The 7,376-nt window shown below is 39.1% G+C and overlaps 1 long non-coding RNA gene across 1 annotated transcript; it reads right to left on the bottom strand.

The window, feature by feature from the left end:
* Positions 1 to 839: 839 nt before the first annotated feature.
* Positions 840 to 4,399, bottom strand: LOC111670429 (uncharacterized). Its single transcript, XR_002761871.2, has 3 exons — positions 4,326 to 4,399; positions 1,112 to 1,210; positions 840 to 1,040 (listed from the first exon to the last, which is right to left on the bottom strand). It is a non-coding gene; the product is annotated as an uncharacterized LOC111670429 (long non-coding RNA).
* Between the last annotated feature and the right edge of the window lie 2,977 nt (positions 4,400 to 7,376).

Here is a 7,376-nt window from a genome sequence, read left to right as displayed (position 1 = left end):
CATTACATTTATAATAAACCATAGCATTTACCATTTGCAATTCACTGTAGGTTACCAGACGGCTATGGGAGATCGAGGAAGATTTACCATGTATGGTAGACCATCCTGGGTTGGAGCCAGTCTGCCTCAATGTGTACTCCCTCCAGAATGCCTGCAACATGTACCGCACTGACTATGGTCCTTTACAGTTGAGAGGACGTAAAGGACGTAAATACGACATCAAGGGAAAATCTCCAATTCGCCTGTCTGAGCACACATTTTCTGAAAGGTGGAGAAAGCAGAAGACGGAGAGGATGGACTTTTCTCATGTTTGGGGGGTTCGTAGACATGCCAGGGACACATACTACTGATAGAAAACCTTGGAAAAGTGCATTTTGCATAATATGTCCCCTTTAAGATTTATTTAAGAGTTTTCACTTCTGAAACCGTTTCAGCTCATATTGTCTGAGCAGCTGTTTATTTACATTTACATTTATTTACTTTAACTTTTAGTCCATGTTCCATGCATGCTGCCTGGCACAGTTAGCTTAAAGCTAATGTAGCGTCAGTGATGATCCATGAACGGAAAACATGTCTTATGGACAGTTTGTTGACTGAATAACAGCTGAGGCAGAGTCTCTTCACGTCAGTCCTGGACCTCAGGACGTTTTCCATCGTGGTCCAGGAGACCCGGTTAGAAAGGAGCAGAAGCCAGGAGCATGCTGGGAAATGTTTATACAGAAAACACCATACATATATTTAAAAATAAAACATTAAACATGTTTCAAATGCAGATAAATAATGAAAACAATGTTCCATATACAAATAAATCAACTGTGGACTGTGGACTGAGGACTGTGGACTGTGGACTAAGGTGGATCCTACAGGACCAGAGGTATTGAGTTGGTCTTGTGTCACAGCTCAGCTCAGCTTACCTTCCAGAGCAGCAGGCAGATGAGAGCCAGCGGTGAGACTCCAGCCAGGAAAGACACCGCGATGATCCACAAGGGGGCACTGGAGTCCAGCTGCTGGCCCAGGTCTGGATAAATGTGGACCTCAATCTTCGGACAGGTGTGATTTAGGAGGAAACACAGGAAATGACTGAAATCATCATGATTGAGCAGTCTGTTACCTCTGTGCTGTGAGGCTCCATGTTGAGGGTGGGTTTGTTGGTCTGCAGCTTCAGGGTCGCCCGGCCCCTCACCACCACAGTCCTCGCATCGCTGTCGTCCTGAAGACACACAGTCACACTCAGGTCTCTGAGACTGCCTCACACTTACAGCTGGTTTCACTCAGACTCTGGACTGCTGCTCTCAGTCTGACTTTCTATCAACCCAGAGCTTGAAGGCTTAAAGTCTGGGTGAGGACCCTCTGCATGCTCCCCAAGGATATCCTCATATATATCTATATATATATTTACATATGTATATAAATATATAGATAGATATGTGTGTATAGACTGATAGATAATCAGTCATTCAGTCTGGATCCAACAGTTGGTAAAACAACAGGCAGACAGAGAGACACCTGACTGAATCAGCTGGACTGGATGTGGAGGGGAATCTGGAGACATCTGACCACTAGAGGGCAGAAGAACTCCAGCCTGACTGACACTCCTGAGGCAGAATCATTATGAATATAGATCAAAAGTAAAAAAAAATAAAAAAAATCTCTCTCTCTCTCCTTTCTCTCTCTCTCTCTCTCTATATATATATATATATGTGTGTGTGTGTGTATTGTAATAATACACTGCTAGATGAACACAGTCTGGTTAATAAGTCAATTAGTAGGTATTCTGCTTTTCATGAGTCTCAAACTAAATATTTTTTAAAAGAAAGTTGAATGTATGACCATCAATAAGACTATTGCACCAATGCACACATGTACCTCTGAAATAACTTAAGCAATACATATCAATATGAACAGTTGTACATTAAAGCTAAAGATGCCAACTCCAGTGACCAGAGCTAGATTTATGTATTTATACTGCTTATTCTCTTATTGATATTTAACACTACTGATAGTACTGCACAACCCAAGCAGCATCAACCAGCATCAAAACATATTAACTGTTGTTTGAACAATATATTAATAACTTCAACACCACAATTTACTGTGCAAATGTTCAAAAGTCAAGTTGTCGTGCAGCAGACCTTCGTTTCAAAGTAACAATTGTCTTGTAGACAAAATCTGTACTGGAACAAAAGGATGAAATTTAGGGTTATACACTAAAGTTAAGTTGTAAATTTGAAAATAAACACCATTAAACTCACATCTGCATACTCATCCTCACTGAGGGGGGCAAGTCTCTTCTTTGGTGAGAGGAGGTCAGAGCCTTCAACTGAAAAACAAGGAAACAAAAAGGCACATGTCACAGTGTATGAAAGGAAGATGTAGTGAAAGCATGCAACTGTATCTGCAATTAATAAAATTAAATTATTGATAAATGAGAATTTACACCAGCAGGTATGTACTTTTTCAGGGTAAAATAACCCTTTGGCATGAAGGACAAAAAAATGACAATTATAAATAAATAAATACATAAAGAAATGATTATATACACATTAAGAAATGCAAAGTAAAAACACTGAAATAAAAAAAAGCAATTTCTGTATTTTTTTTTAATTCATTTGGCATTTCTACATTTATTTTTTTATTAATCATTTCATTTCAAGGTTTATTTATGTATGTATTCATTCATTTCTGTATTTCTACATTTATTTATTAATTGACCTATTTCTACATTTATTTATTTCTTTAATTCTATTTGTGTATGTTAATTAGGTAGGCGGTTCTTTGTCAGTCTAAAGCCGGATTGGTCGTAGCGGCGTGATTGATTGGATTGATCTGGTTCTGTTGGCTTGACTGATACCCAGGAGCTTTGTCTTTCCACTGTGGCCAACTCAGCGACTTTGATGCTAGATTTAGTGACTTGTGAGACTCAAGTGACGTTTTTTTCATGAAGCACTGAGCAACAAATCTAGTGACTTTTTGAACAAAATTTCACTACTTTTCCTCAAGGAGAGTCACCAGTGTTGCCTCGCAGGAGGCAACTCCCTCCCTTTTAAAAAGGAGCAAACCCCCCATCACCCAGAGCGTCGCCCATGCTCTGTAGGCCAAGCTGAGAGGAAAGACAGGAAGGGGAGGACTATCAAGCGGGTTGGAATGATGATAATTAATAATAATAATAACAACAATATGGTGTGAATTGAGTTCAACACCCATCATTTTTCACGGTTAGTTTTATGTAGCCCTGATGGGATGTTTTGTGCGTCTTCACATCATATTTGCATCCTGCCTCGCATCAGCTGGTTTTAGATCTTTATCTGTTTGCTTCTCTCCTCCTCTCTCTGCTCACATATACAGTATTTTAATACAGCTGAATTCACAATAAAACTGTTCTCATTGTCGTGTTTTCTGTTTCTGCTGTCAGACAATGGAAGAAGTATCAGTAACCAGTAACTGAAACACAGCCCATATGATCTATTTTTGAGACATACAGGTCTCGTCATTAAAATATTAAACTTTAAAAGTTCAGTGGCTGCTAACCAGCCTGTTGTTAACCACTGTTAGGCAGTATAGCAGATCCATCCAATCAATCACGCCGCTATAACCAATCTGGCTTTAGACTGAGAAAGGACCACCTACCTAATTAACATACACACAGCAATAAATATATCTAGAAATGCATAAATAAATAAATGTTTTTTATTACCAACAGGTTTTTATTTTGCATTTCTTAATGTATTTCACTATTTATTTCAGAATTTATGTTATGTACACTGAATGTGGGATGCAGATGCAGACTCAGGACACCGGATAGGATGAGAATCATAGTTTATTTTGTAGAGAACCAGTAAGGGGGGCTGAGGGCCAATGTGGATCCAGGCTGTGGAGTTTCCAGAAGGGCAGGTGAGTAGCTGAAGCAGAGCTGGTTGACGTGAGGAATGGAGCCAGAAAGCAGGACACAGGACGATCTGGCGAGGAGTGGAAGAATGAACCGGTCTTTTATCCTGCAGCAGTGTAGGTAGCTTGATTGTGAGATGAGGAGCAGGTGAGTGATTGCAGCGGGTGTACAGCTTGATTCCAGTTGACCTCCTGGCACCGCCCCAGCTCCAGACAGACACAGACAAAGGCACACCCACAAAAGGAGAAGGAGAAACACGGAGAAAATACAGGACCGTGACAATTTATTCTTATATAATTTTCTGTCTTTCCTACTTTAGCACCACTGAATAGCCAGACAAACCCATTATTGCTGCACTGAAATATGGAACACTGTTTGAGTCATGATTATAAAACTAGCTTTTAGATATAAGCTTCCTGAACAGTTTTAAAGAACTCACCCAGTGCCTCCGTAGTCTTGCTCTCTTGTCCTCTTTCCTTCCTCTTCTGTGAGGGCCTCATGGCCTCTGGACCCTCATCCACAACGGTAACAGACAAACATTAGCACCTGTTAGTCAAATCTCAGGTAAGATAAACATTTTTGGTGATGAAATTAACAGCTCTTTTTCTACAATCTACCTGGGTAATATTGCACCCAATATGTTGGGGCCAGACAAATATCTCTTAAAAATATTATTAGCAGCTAGTAAGAAAACCGTAACTCGAAACTGGTTACAGACCACACCTCCGGCAGAGTCAGACTTGATCAATATTGTGACCAATATCCAAAATATGGAAAGGATGACCTTTCCGTTAAATCAACAGACTGATAAATATTTGCACTATTGGGAAAAATGAATTGTGTACATATCCAAAAGAGTTGCTCATTGAGCTATCATTGTATTTGTAACTCCACCAGTATAATGTCTGAATGAATGTATAGATGACCAACTGTTTGCTCTATGTCTCTCTGTATGTTGTCTATGTTCCTTCTATAAAAATATTAAAAATATTATCTATAAAATCCCAGCTAAGATTCATACTCAGGGTTCATGTGTAGTAAGTGTTAGGGTTAGGGTTAGGGTAAATTCAGTAAATTCTTTCATATGAACCATTTTCCATTGCTGACAACAGCCTGATGTTAGAGGGTCTTAGCAGGGTTTTTGAGCAGTGTGAAAGGGGCTCAACATTCGGCCCGCCAGCATTGTAGCACGCCCTAAAGCCGCCACAACGGTCTCCCAGACCCTCACATGTATTTACATTGTTTAGGTTTACAAGCAGTTCTTTAAGTGGAAAAATAAATGTCAGAACTTCTGCTTCTTCATATAATGTCGTGTTGGAGTTTGTTTTTTTTTCCCCCAATCGTTCCACCTGGATGTAACCTAGCCTACGAGCTCTCACAAAGACCGGTGTGGCGTGTGTACTGGACTAGACAGTTGAGATTTATTAGACTGCATTATAATTCTTTATTCAACATAAATGAGGGTGATTCTAGATGTTGCTTACTGTTTATAGGCTACAAGCCAACTATTTACAAAATCAAGGTCTAGTTTGTTCTCACTAAATAATGTTTGCAAAGTGACTGCATCATGAGCGGACATGCTGACAGATGTGCCATCCGACAGTGACTTTCTGTCAGGCCGAGACTCAAAGCAGGACTCAGATGCAGAGATTTTAGATAACAAAAGGCTTTTATTGAATTCACCGGAGACCTCGGACCAAGTGACAAACAAATGGCTATAAACAAAACTAGACACTATACTCTGACTATAGAGAAAACAATAAGCACTCCAAGAGGAAGGAAAAATAACTAATAAAAAAAAACAAATAAACACCAAACGCTCCGTATGGAGGAAAACCCTGCCTATATAAAATAATTTGGCTACAAACAAAAATCACTCTTAAAGAGGAAAAAACCAAGAACTATGAATCTAAGCTAGGATATGAGTTAACAAACAAAAAATCACTCTTTCACAAGGAATAAACAAAGGGCTATGAATCTAAGCTAAGGTAAGAATTAACAAACAAAAAATCACTCTTTAACGAGGAAAAAACATAGGGTTAGGATTAGAAAATAAAGGATTGCGCCACCGCGAAGCGGTGGTGCAATCTGTGCACACTCCATCCAGTCCCATGTAGGCCCCCTCTTATCTCTCATTAAGTCCCTGTGGGAATCTAGTGCCCAATTTGCTGATCCAGGTCCTCTCTGTCCTCTGTCTCTGGGCTGTTGTCCAATTTGGATTACACTGGAGGACAGAGGCCTGTACTGAGTGCCAGCCATGCTGTATGAAGTGTTTAACCAGCTGAGTGTGGATGTCTTTTCTCTTCAAAATATTATATCTATGTTGTGTGAATCTGATTCGGATTGTGTTTCCTGTTTCACCAACATATTGTAGTCCACATTGTTTACAAATGATGATATATACACAATTTTTGGATGAAATATTTCCCTGATTCTCAATTTTATATACATTTTTATTATTCCTATTAGACACCCATACTTGCTGTTTAAAGAATTCAGTATTACCCTTTAATTTAGACTCAATTAGTGGTTTAATTTTGGCTTTCACCAGGTAATCCTTTAAATTTTTGTTTTTCCTGAATGCAGCAATGATCCTGTGGTTGTAGAGGAGCTCCCTTCCTCTCCTGGAGTCTTCAAAGTTCTTCCTGATCTCGCTGACCAGCTTCACCGTGGATGCTGAGTAAGTGGTGATAAAAGGAATAATAGAGGACACAATATGGGGCTTAATTTGGAGGAACTTTTTGAAAGAGTTTCTTAGGAAGGTCCTGGAGTACCCCCTGCGGGCCAGAGCAGAGAAGAGCACCCCAGTGGCCTGTTTAAAATCCTCATTTTGGGTGCAGATCCTATGGAAGCGTAATAATTGAGATTTGATTAGACCTGCAAAAGTGTGTTTGGGGTGAAAGCTGGTCTTATGGAGCAAAGCATGCGTATCCGTCTCTTTAAAGAAAACCTTGATATCCAGTCTATTGGTCTCATTAAATTTGGGTCCTTTAAATGTTGTTGTGTCCAGGAAGTCGATCGAATTATGATTTAAAGTGTATTTTAATTTAATAGACGGATTAAAATTATTAAGAGTGTTCAGGAAAAACTTAAAATCATCCTCTGAATGTGTCCATACTCCCCAGATGTCGTCTAAATATCTATAATAATGAATGGGTCTTTTTTCACACTGTTGTAGGGCCTTTGTTTCCCAGTCAGCCATAAAAATATTGGCATATGCGGGCGCAAATTTCTTGCCCATTGCTGTGCCCTTAATTTGCAAAAAATACTCACCATTGAATTCAAAATCATTTTTTGTTAAATTAATCTCTAATAATTGTAATAATTCTTTATCCGGTCTTTTTTTATCATAATGTTTAGAAAAAATGTTCTTCACTGATTGAATGCCCTCTCTTATGTCTATATTTGTATAAAGACTATCAATATCGATAGTAAACAGGATCGAATCTGCCGGAATATGTAACTTTTTAATCTTATCTATAAAATCATA

Source organism: Seriola lalandi, unplaced genomic scaffold (assembly GCF_002814215.2).
Source record: "Seriola lalandi dorsalis isolate HSWRI2012SDOR001 ecotype SW California unplaced genomic scaffold, Sedor1 jcf7180002054853, whole genome shotgun sequence".
NCBI lineage: Eukaryota > Metazoa > Chordata > Actinopteri > Carangiformes > Carangidae > Seriola > Seriola lalandi.
Note: the sequence above shows the minus strand (reverse complement) of the source record. Positions and strands in the feature narration are given on the sequence as shown.